This window comes from Capricornis sumatraensis, chromosome 9, assembly GCF_032405125.1.
Source record: "Capricornis sumatraensis isolate serow.1 chromosome 9, serow.2, whole genome shotgun sequence".
Classification (NCBI taxonomy): domain Eukaryota; kingdom Metazoa; phylum Chordata; class Mammalia; order Artiodactyla; family Bovidae; genus Capricornis; species Capricornis sumatraensis.
In genome coordinates this window covers 39,704,135-39,714,070 of record NC_091077.1, presented here as the reverse complement: position 1 = coordinate 39,714,070, position 9,936 = coordinate 39,704,135, and positions in this window count along the sequence as shown.

Genomic DNA, 9,936 nt, shown 5'->3' with positions numbered 1-9,936 from the left:
GTCATTTTAAATACAATGTGTCTTGGTGTGTTCCTCTTTGGGTTAATCCTGTATGGGACTCTCTGAGCTTCCTGGACTTGGATGACTAACCTTTCCCAGGTTAGGAACATTTTAGTTATTATCTCTCTTCAAATATTTTATGGCACCCTTTCTGTTTCTCTTCTCCTTCTGGGACCCATATGATGTGAACACTACTGCATTGCACTTGCACTGATGTTGTCCCAGAGGTCTCTTAAGTTGCCTTTATTTCTTTCCATCCTTTATTTTTTTCTATTCAGTATCAATTATTTCCTCTACTCTGTCTTTCAGCTCAGTGATCTGTTTTTCTATATCCTTTAGTCTACTGTTGGTCCCTTCTAGTGTATTTTTCATTTCAGTTATTGTATTCTTCATTTTTGTTTGATTTTTCTTTATATTTTCTAACTCTTTGTTAAAACTTTCTAACTTCTTCTCTGTGCATTCATTCTCCTCCTGCATTCTTTGATAATCTTTAAGATCATTACTATGAACTCTTTGTCAACTAGATTGTCTATCTCCACTTCACTTAGTTCTTCTTCCAGGGTTTTGTCTTATTCCTTTGTATGGAATTGTATTCCTCTGTCACCTCATTTTGTCCAAGTTGCTGTTTCTAGATTTATGTGAGTTGTATTTCTTGACCTGGGAGAAGTAGCTCTCTACAGAAGTCCTATGCATCCTAGCAATGCTCTCTGCTCTTGTCACCCATTCTGTATACTCTAGTGAAAGTCACTCAGTCGTGTCTGACTCTTTGTGACCCCATGAACTATACAGTCCATGGAATTCTCCAGGCCAGAATACTGGAGTGGCTAGCCTTCCCATCTCCAGAAGATCTTCCCAACTCAGGGATCAAACCCAGGTTTCCCTCATTGTGGGCAGATTTTTTACCAGCTGAGCCACAAGGGAAGCCCAAGAGTACTGCAGTTGGGTAGCCTATCCCTTCTCCAAGGGATCTTCCCAACCCAGGAATCGAACCAAGGTCTCCTGCTTTGCAGCCAGATTCTTTACCAACTAATTTTTTCTAGGGACTCCCCTTAAGAGGACTGCATGTGTCCTTCTTTTGTGACTGGCTGACTATATGGACAGTAAGGTAGGCTTGGTTGGCCCCTAGTCTGGTTGGTTGGCAGGCCCTGTCTTGTGCTGCTGTTTAGGAGACCTGGTCATGAGGTGGCTGGTTGCAGAATCCTAAAGGGCCCAGAGCATAGCGGTGGGTATAGCCAGGATCCTGAAAACTCTGGAGATCTTGCCCACCCACTGACAGGAAGAAGCCAGAACCTGGGGTTAGTGTTGCAAAACTGACAAACAGAGCCTGTTCCTGGAGTCTAGGATCAGGGATCTAGAGCTCTCAGTAAGGGCAGTTTTCCCTTTTACTAACGTAAAACCTCTAATAAGATCTATGAATTGAATAGTTTCGGCTGGTTTTATAGTTAGTAAAGAGAATGCCTCAAATGTTTCCTGTGAAACAACTACGGCATAACCATTTGCTATGTTTTCCCAGAAAATTCATTTATGGGAGTCAACACGGACCAGAAATAAGTCTGGGTGATTTAAAGGGATGTCTGAGAGATCCTTTCTTGATTCTGAGGCCATTTCTATAATTGCAAAGCAATCACGAAGTGGGGCTCTCCATCATCAGAGAGGGGTAGTAAAGTAGCTGGATTTGAAGTGTTACAGTGATGTAAGATGGTGGAGTGGTTAGAGCAAGGAGCCTGTTGCTAGGTGATCTGTCATGATGTAGAGAGGTGCTGTATTCTATGAACTTGTAAGATAGTGGACAAGGCATAGGGAACATGAAGATGAATGGAGGAGCCTAATGTTAGAGCACTAGTTTTGTCAATCAAGGTGGCAGCTGTGGCAACTGCATGCAACATGGTGTCATACCTGATGCCATAGGGTCTAATTTGCAGGAGAAATAGTCTATAGGACATATCTGAGAGCCAAAAGTTTTTCTAGAATGCCTGCAGCAAACTCATTATTTTCATGGCAGATGAAAATATTTGTTAAAATTAGGTAAGCCAAGAGACAGAGATGTGAAAGAGCCAAATTCAGTGCTTCAAAAGATGTTGATGCCTCTAAAGACCAAGAAATAAGCTCTTTACTTGTATCTGGGAAGAAGAAATACAGATCCTTAGCAAGGACCAAAAATTAGGAATCTATTGGTTGTGGTATCCAGCTGTCCTTAAAAAATATATGTAACTGTTTTTGTTTTTGTTTTTTTCTCATTGGGGAGAAGATGGACAAAATTGACTCGAGACATTTTAGGGTGAACTTTTGAATGCCCAGAGATATCTCATGTTCTAAGTATGTAACAGTTGGTTGTACCCGTTGAAGACTTTATCTAGAGGCTTTATGCCTTTGTTTAGCTAATACCTTTAGAAGAAAATGAATCTATGAGTTCTCTGCTTATTCTGATTACTAAGCAAATGGTCATCAACATACTAGCCAAGTGTAGAGCTTTGGGTAAAGTCTATAGAATCTAAGTCACCTTTGAGGATTTGGGAAGATACTGAGGGAGACTTATAATATCACTGAGGTCTGTGAGTTTATATTAATTATCTTTAAATGTAAATGCAAAAACAAATTCTGACTCAGGGTGCAATGGTATGGAAAAGAAAAATAAGCAAAGGTCAAAGGTCAATTTTTGTTAACCAGGCTGCATCAGCAGATACTAGGGTAAGAATAAATGGCTGTGTTAAAGACTTAAGGGCGATGATATTATGATTTTATGGCTCCCAAGTCCCGTACAAATCCACAGATTTTCTTTTTGTCTGAGCTAAATGTACCTTCTTTATTGGCAAGATTGGAGTGTTCCAGGATGAGGAAGTGAAATAAGTACACCCTGGTGAAAAAGGGAGTCTATTGTACATCTAATTCTTCACTCTGCATAGCTAATACTGAGCAACTTCACTCAGGCTACTGATAGAAATGGAAGAAAGAATCAATAAAAATTAAGGTCATTCACTGGTCAAAATTTTAAAAGAGTTGCTTCCATATGCATTTCTATTGATAGTCTAAATTTAGAAAGAGAAACAAAAGATTCTCAGCACTTTCACTTCCACTGGACTCTGACGGTAGAGATCTAAGAGATGAACTTGGTAAGAACACTTACCTTCTGCCAGCCTACATTAGAGGCCCTAGGATTTCTCAGCTGCAGCATCACTAAAAAGGGAATAGAAGTCCTTTGCCAATTGCACCAAAAATTTTCCCTCTACCTCCTTAGTTCTTTTGGCTGCAACATTCATCAGCATGCCTATATCTTCAGAAGAATAAGAAGTTTAGAACCTGTGCACTTTTTTTCCTTAGTAGTCTTTTATGGACTTCCTTAACACTAGTCATTTGAGCAGATGCCCTTGCGCTGGAGGGCTGCTGAATTTTGTGGTTAGATTTTCAGTCTTGTTTTCTCTCATGTGTATGAGAATCTCACAGGCCCAATTTTGTCCCTTCTAGATGTCTAATTTCATATTTGCCTTCCTCTTGGTTATTCTATGTATCTTTTGCCAAAGTATGAAATGGAAACTTTTGTGCAAATTATTTCATGGGTTTACATTCTCAAGTTTGCTGGAAGCTACTAACTGTTTGCCCTCCACAAGGGTTAGGGTGACAGGATGTAACTATCAGGAGATGAAGAAACCTCTCTGATCTCAGGCACTCTGTGAGGAAAGAGAGAATCTGTTTGGTCCAAAAGATTAATGGAAGGAGGAGTGAGAGTCTTTAGTAATGTCGTAATGCTGGAGGCCAGACAATACACACATCTTTCTACACTGCAGCCAGAGATCATTCTGGACATCTCCATACTGGGCACAGATGCTGCCAGCATCTTGTGATTATCCAGCTCTAGAAGGTTTTCCTAAACTCTGTGGGTTACTACCTAGGTATATACTGTCAACTTCATCCTGTGAACTACTTCTCTTATGAAACAATTGATCATGAACCTAATTTAATGTAAGTAGATGCACACATTCTTATTTAATGTCTACAAATGTTCTTTCTTATAGATAAGGAATATTTATTCAACAATTTTCATTAATTTTATGTAACAACAAATAAGTAATGATTATTGTTAACAAGCTTGGAACATTAATCTAATTTTGATCATCATATGTTGTTGAATTTAGACACATGCACACTGACAGTATTTGATATATTGAACACACTGACAGGCATGATACCTGCTGGGAAACTACCACTTCACAATGCAGCCAGCAGAAAGTAGGATCATCTTTTTATCTTTAGTTCTTGCCAAACTGGACATCCAGAATTTGTATCAGTCAGAAATACAAACATAAGGCTATCATTTTACTGTGCACCTATTTGCAGATTAGAGGCTCAGGATTGTTGCCTGATGGTTTTAGATCACTGTACATGTTAAGCACTGTATACCGTCATAGCTTTTGTATTCAAATATATTCTTACTGAGGTGTTGGCCTTTTCCTTTTTTACTTGTAATATTTGTTGTGTAATAATTACATGAACCCACTGTCATAGATTGGACAAATATTTATGCCCAGTATCTATTCTGATATTCATTCAGTGATGGTGTGGAAAATTTTAAATGTGCTTACATTTATGAAAGTAAGTTTTCATTTCCACTTGTATGGGTGAAATGTACATTTTTAAAGGAAATATAATTTAACAAAATTGGCTACATAAAAGCTGACTAATGAGAATAGAAAATAACAGTAAAAGTGCCTTGAAATGCCTCAGGTGGTTATGCTGTCAGAAAGTAATCCTAGAAAAATTTTAGGAACTGTTAAGTTAGGTGCTCTAAAGTATCCCAAGTATGGAGAAGCAGGAATGTTTGCCTCTTGGCTTTCAGCTTTAATAAAGAGAGGATGACATTTGAGACTCAACTAAATCTTTTTAAGCTGGTTTATGAGATAGTTTTTGCACCTTATACTCACATACCTAGAGGAGAATATCTTGCTATCTTGATGAACCACTTAAAAAGCTAAAAGAAAGAAAACTGCCCCTTGACAACCATATCATTCAACTAAATACCAGCTCACCTAACTCAGTGCCCTACAAACCTTTCTTGGTAGACTGTCTTCAGTTTACCACCTCAGAAAAAGAGAGCCACGCCAGTGTCTTCCAGACCCCTTGGTACTTTAGTCACACCATGTGGAAATGGCAAGATAGGAGAATCTCTGAATGAAAAACCTGAGCTAAAATCCCTTGGCTAGACATATGGTATATCCATGCACTACTTGACCATTCTATCTACTAATGTTCTCTGTTTAGGCAGTGCTTAAAGAATTACCGATATGTTCTGGCCTTTTTGTTTTGCCATTGAGGAGATCAATAAGAATCCTCATCTATTCCCCAGTCTGATCTTGGGTTATGATCTCTACAATGCCTTTGAAAGTGACCACAAGACTTTGGAAACTGTCCTGTTTTGGCTTTCTGGTGAGAATTAGACTGTCCCTACCTACAACTGCCAGAGACAGAGAAAATCTGTGGCTGCTTTTATAGGAACAGTCTCAGCATTTTCAGCTGAGACTGGAACGCTTCTGGAGCTTTACAATATCCCACAGGTGAGTGGGCCTGAGTTCTGGTGAGAGATATTCCATTCATCTCCCATCCTTTCCTTCTCATGAAATCAATGAAACAATGAAATCTATGTGCATGCATCTCATGGAAGCTGTAAACACATCCCAGAGACTTCCTTAGATTGTGAGGTTATTCTCTGGGTTCAGAAGAAGAAAGCAGGTGAAGGAGAAGTACTCTCCCTACTTTGAAGCCTAGATTCATGCTCAGGGCCATGACATCCATCCTACAGCCACAGCTACATTCTACATCCAACATCCATCCTATAGGGAATATTGACTGATGACAGCTTACAGCTCTTTACATTATAGGAAATACACACAGCGTAATGAGCTAGCTCACCAATGGACAAGACCCTACTAGGAACAGCCAAAAGACAGTGTTTGGCGGATATGGGAATGAAAAGCCTGGTTGCCTAGTCTCAATTTGAGACAACATGAAGAACCACTCCAGCTCCAGAGAATCCTGAGCACTGGCTGAATCATTGTTGCAACTCTCTTGTGGTTCATGACTTCTATCTTTGCACTTCTGCCTTGCACCATTCCCAAGGTATATCTTTGGTTCACTTCAGTTCAGTCCAGTCACTCAGTCGTGTCCGACTCTTTGCAACCCCATGAATCACAGCACACCAGGCCTCCCTGTCCATCACCAACTCCCGGAGTTCACTCAGACTCACGTCCATCGAGTCAGTGATGCCATCCAGCCATCTCAGCCTCTGTCGGCCCCTTCTCCTCTTGCCTGCCCCCAATCCCTCCCAGCGTCAAAGTCTTTTCCAATGAGTCAATTCTTCACATGAAGTGCCAAAGTACTGGAGTTTCAGCTTTAGCATCATTCCTTCCAAAGAAATCCCAGGGCTGATCTCCTTCAGAATGGACTAGTTGGATCTCCTTGCAGTCCAAGGGACTCTCAAGAGTCTTCTCCAACACCACACTTCAAAAGCATCAATTCTTCAGTGCTCAGCCTTCTTCACATTCCAACTCTCACATCCACACATGACTACTGGAAAAACCATAGCCTTGACTAGATGGACCTTAGTCGGCAAAGTAATGTCTCTGCTTTTGAATATACTATCTAGGTTGGTCATAACTTTTCTTCCAAGGAGTAAGCGTCTTTTCATTTCATGGCTGCAGTCACCATCTGCAGTGATTTTGGAGCCCCCAAAAATAAAGGCTGGCACTGTTTCCACTGTTTCCCCATCTATTTCCCATGAAGTGATGGGACCGGATGCTATGATCTTTGTTTTCTGGATGTTGAGCTTGAAGCCAACTTTTTCACTCTCCTCTTTCACTTTCAACAAGAGGCTCTTTAGTTCCTCTTCACTTTTTGCCATAAGGGTGGTGTCATCTGCATACCTGAGGTTATTGGTATTTCTCCCGGCAACCTTGATTCCAGCTTGTGTTTCTTCCAGTCCAGCGTTTCTCATGATGTACTCTTTGGTGAACCCACACATAAAATTTCTACCTGGAACTCTCCATCTCAAGATCTACTGCCAGGGTCCAATCTGACAAGCAGCAAGTGGTAGACAGTACTTCAAAACATAGCAGCATTAGATTAGGAGAATTTTGTTCTGAAATAATACTTTTTAGAAGATCCAAGATCATGGGTCTTTGTAATCTTCAGTATATTCCAGGTAATACTATGGCAATAAATTTAATCCAACATTGAGAGTTTAATAATTAAGATTTATTTCTCTCCAGAGTTTATATGAAATTTGGCAGACAATAGGAAGGAAACTTTATTTCACAATTCAGACAGGGTAAAGATAATGGAGACATCACAGCCTTCTTGGTATGCCATCTGTAACTGAGGCCTTCTTATTTTTCCATTGAAGGAGATAATAAGCAGATAAGAATCTTAGACATTCTGCTTATCTTTGACTTGTAGGTGATACCATTGTTCAGAAGAAGCCACATGTCCTTTCCAAAAGCAAGTGGTCTTTCAAACACAATCTTCCATGTGCCTAGAATGAAATGAGACTGTGAGAAGTATACTGCAGTCTCCTTTCATGAAATAATTAGCCAATTTTTGATGTCATGTAGAAATTTGGCTCACCCTCTCCCAATAGAAGATAGCCCCAAACCCCATTTAATTTAAAAAAAAATTTTTTTTTCTTTGCTTATTCAGGTCACATACAGTCTTTTTGATCCTTTCGTGAGTGATAAAGACCAATTTCCATCTCTTTATCAGAGGGTCAGCAAGAACAGCTCTCTCACCCGTGGAATGATCTTGGGGTTGCTGCATTTTGGCTGGACGTGGGTGGCGCTATTTTTCTCTGAAGACAGAGAAGGGGAGCAGTTCCTTTGGGACTTGAAAGCAGAAATGGTACAGAAAGGTACATGTGTGGCTTTCACTAAAAAGATTTCTAACAGTAGGGAACAGTACGAAGTAATGGACATAAATTTCATGAGTAGAACCTGAATTTCATCTGCAAGAGTGAGAGTGAAGTCGCTCAGTTGTATCCAACACTTTGCGACCCCATGGACTGTAGTGCATCAGGCTCCTCCGTCCGTGGGGTTCTCCAGGCAAGAATACTGAAGTGGGTTGCCATTTGGTGATATAGGATGTTTCATTTTTGTTGACAGAGGAATATATTACTATTTAACCTTGGACAAGGTGTGGATTATGGTAGCAAAAGGGGATATTGTTTTGCATGAGGTAAACTATATGCTACATTCTTTCCATGGAACTCTCTCCTTTTCACTCCAGAAGAAAGAAATCCCAGGTTTCAAACACTTTCTCAAGATAGTTAAACTGCCCCAATATCCAGAAGATTTTTACTTCAGTAATGTGTGCTTTCAAATTTTTGATTGTTCACTTGTTGGATCTCATTGCGGAAAAATTGGAGACTGCCCACCAAATTCTTCCTTTGAGTTTATATCAATAAGTATTGACATGATGACATTGTCTGAATCCAGTTTTTTCATCTATAATGCTGTGTATGCTTCATAGCTTAGTTGGTAAAGAATCTGCCTGCAATGCAGGAGACCCAGGTTCAATCCCTGGGTTGGAAAGATCCCCTGGAGAAGGAAATGGCAACCCACTCCAGTATTCTTGCCTGGAGAATCCCATGGAAAGAGGACTCTGGCTGGCTACAGCCCATGGGGTCGCAAGAGTCGAACACAACTTAGCAACTAAACCACTGCCACCACCAATGCTGTGTGTGCAGTGGCCCAAGCACTCCATGAAATGCTTTTGGTAGAAACAGAAATGAGATCTCCAGGATATGCAGACCAACCCATGATCTTTCCATGGAAGGTAAACATCCTTGAAATGCAGGTGATGAAGTCAACCAGATGATATCTGATTGTATTTTCTGAGATACAGCATCATGACCATATTTTTTTGTCTCAAGGTCCACAGGATTAGGCACAATAGATGGAGAGGTATATCACATTGATTATATATGTATCTATAATTATTCAGTGTCTTTGGAGAATTCTGCCATTGTAGTACTTTAATTTCTAACAATGTGTGTTAGAAAGTATGCTATATTCTTAGTGAAGAATGTAATGTAGTAAAACATGCAGAGAAGTCTTTAAAAAAAAAGGATCTCCAATTAGTGAAATCCATGTATTTCCTTGGAATGTAAACAATGTCAGAAAATATTAGCATAATTATCATGTCTGATTTCTCAAATATTTTATCTATATCTCTGTGTATATTGTTGTTCAAGCCCTCCTATAATGATCTTGGTAAAATAAAAACAGGATCTATCTGATATTCTACATTCATCCTGGAAAATTAATTATTTTTATCCATAACAATTCCTATTACAAAATCTGCAAACCGTCATGAAGCATGAACTATGAACTCAGTTTCAAATCTGAGAAAACCGATAATGATTAACAACTCAATATATTTTCCTGGGTAATGAATTTATCTGGATTTTGTGACTCCTCAACTCTTCTATACAGTATATTTAAGAACTTCTATCTTCATACAACAGAGAAAAATACATTTAATTGAGTTTTTGATTAAAAAATAAATTAGTGAGATCAAATAATGTTCATATTTTTAATTACCTTTTAATATAAATGTAAAGAAAATGTGTGTATAAAAATTAATGTCATGAATTAATATTCTGATTGTGCTTATTAACAATAATACTTAATAAACAACATCAACTTCGTTTAGTGTTGTCTCTCAGAAAAATAAGTGGCCTTTTCAAGATGATTTCCAAAGATGGGATTCTGATATATTCAGGATTCTTCTGTCATGAATATTGAAAGCTTAAACACTGGTTGTTTGAAAGATAAGGACTGGATGTTAGCAAAATGGCAAAATAGTGAACTCCAAACGTCTGTACTTCTAAGAATATCTTTAAAGAACTGGCAACAGTTTATCAGAATTAACTTTTCTAGAATTCTGGCATCCAAA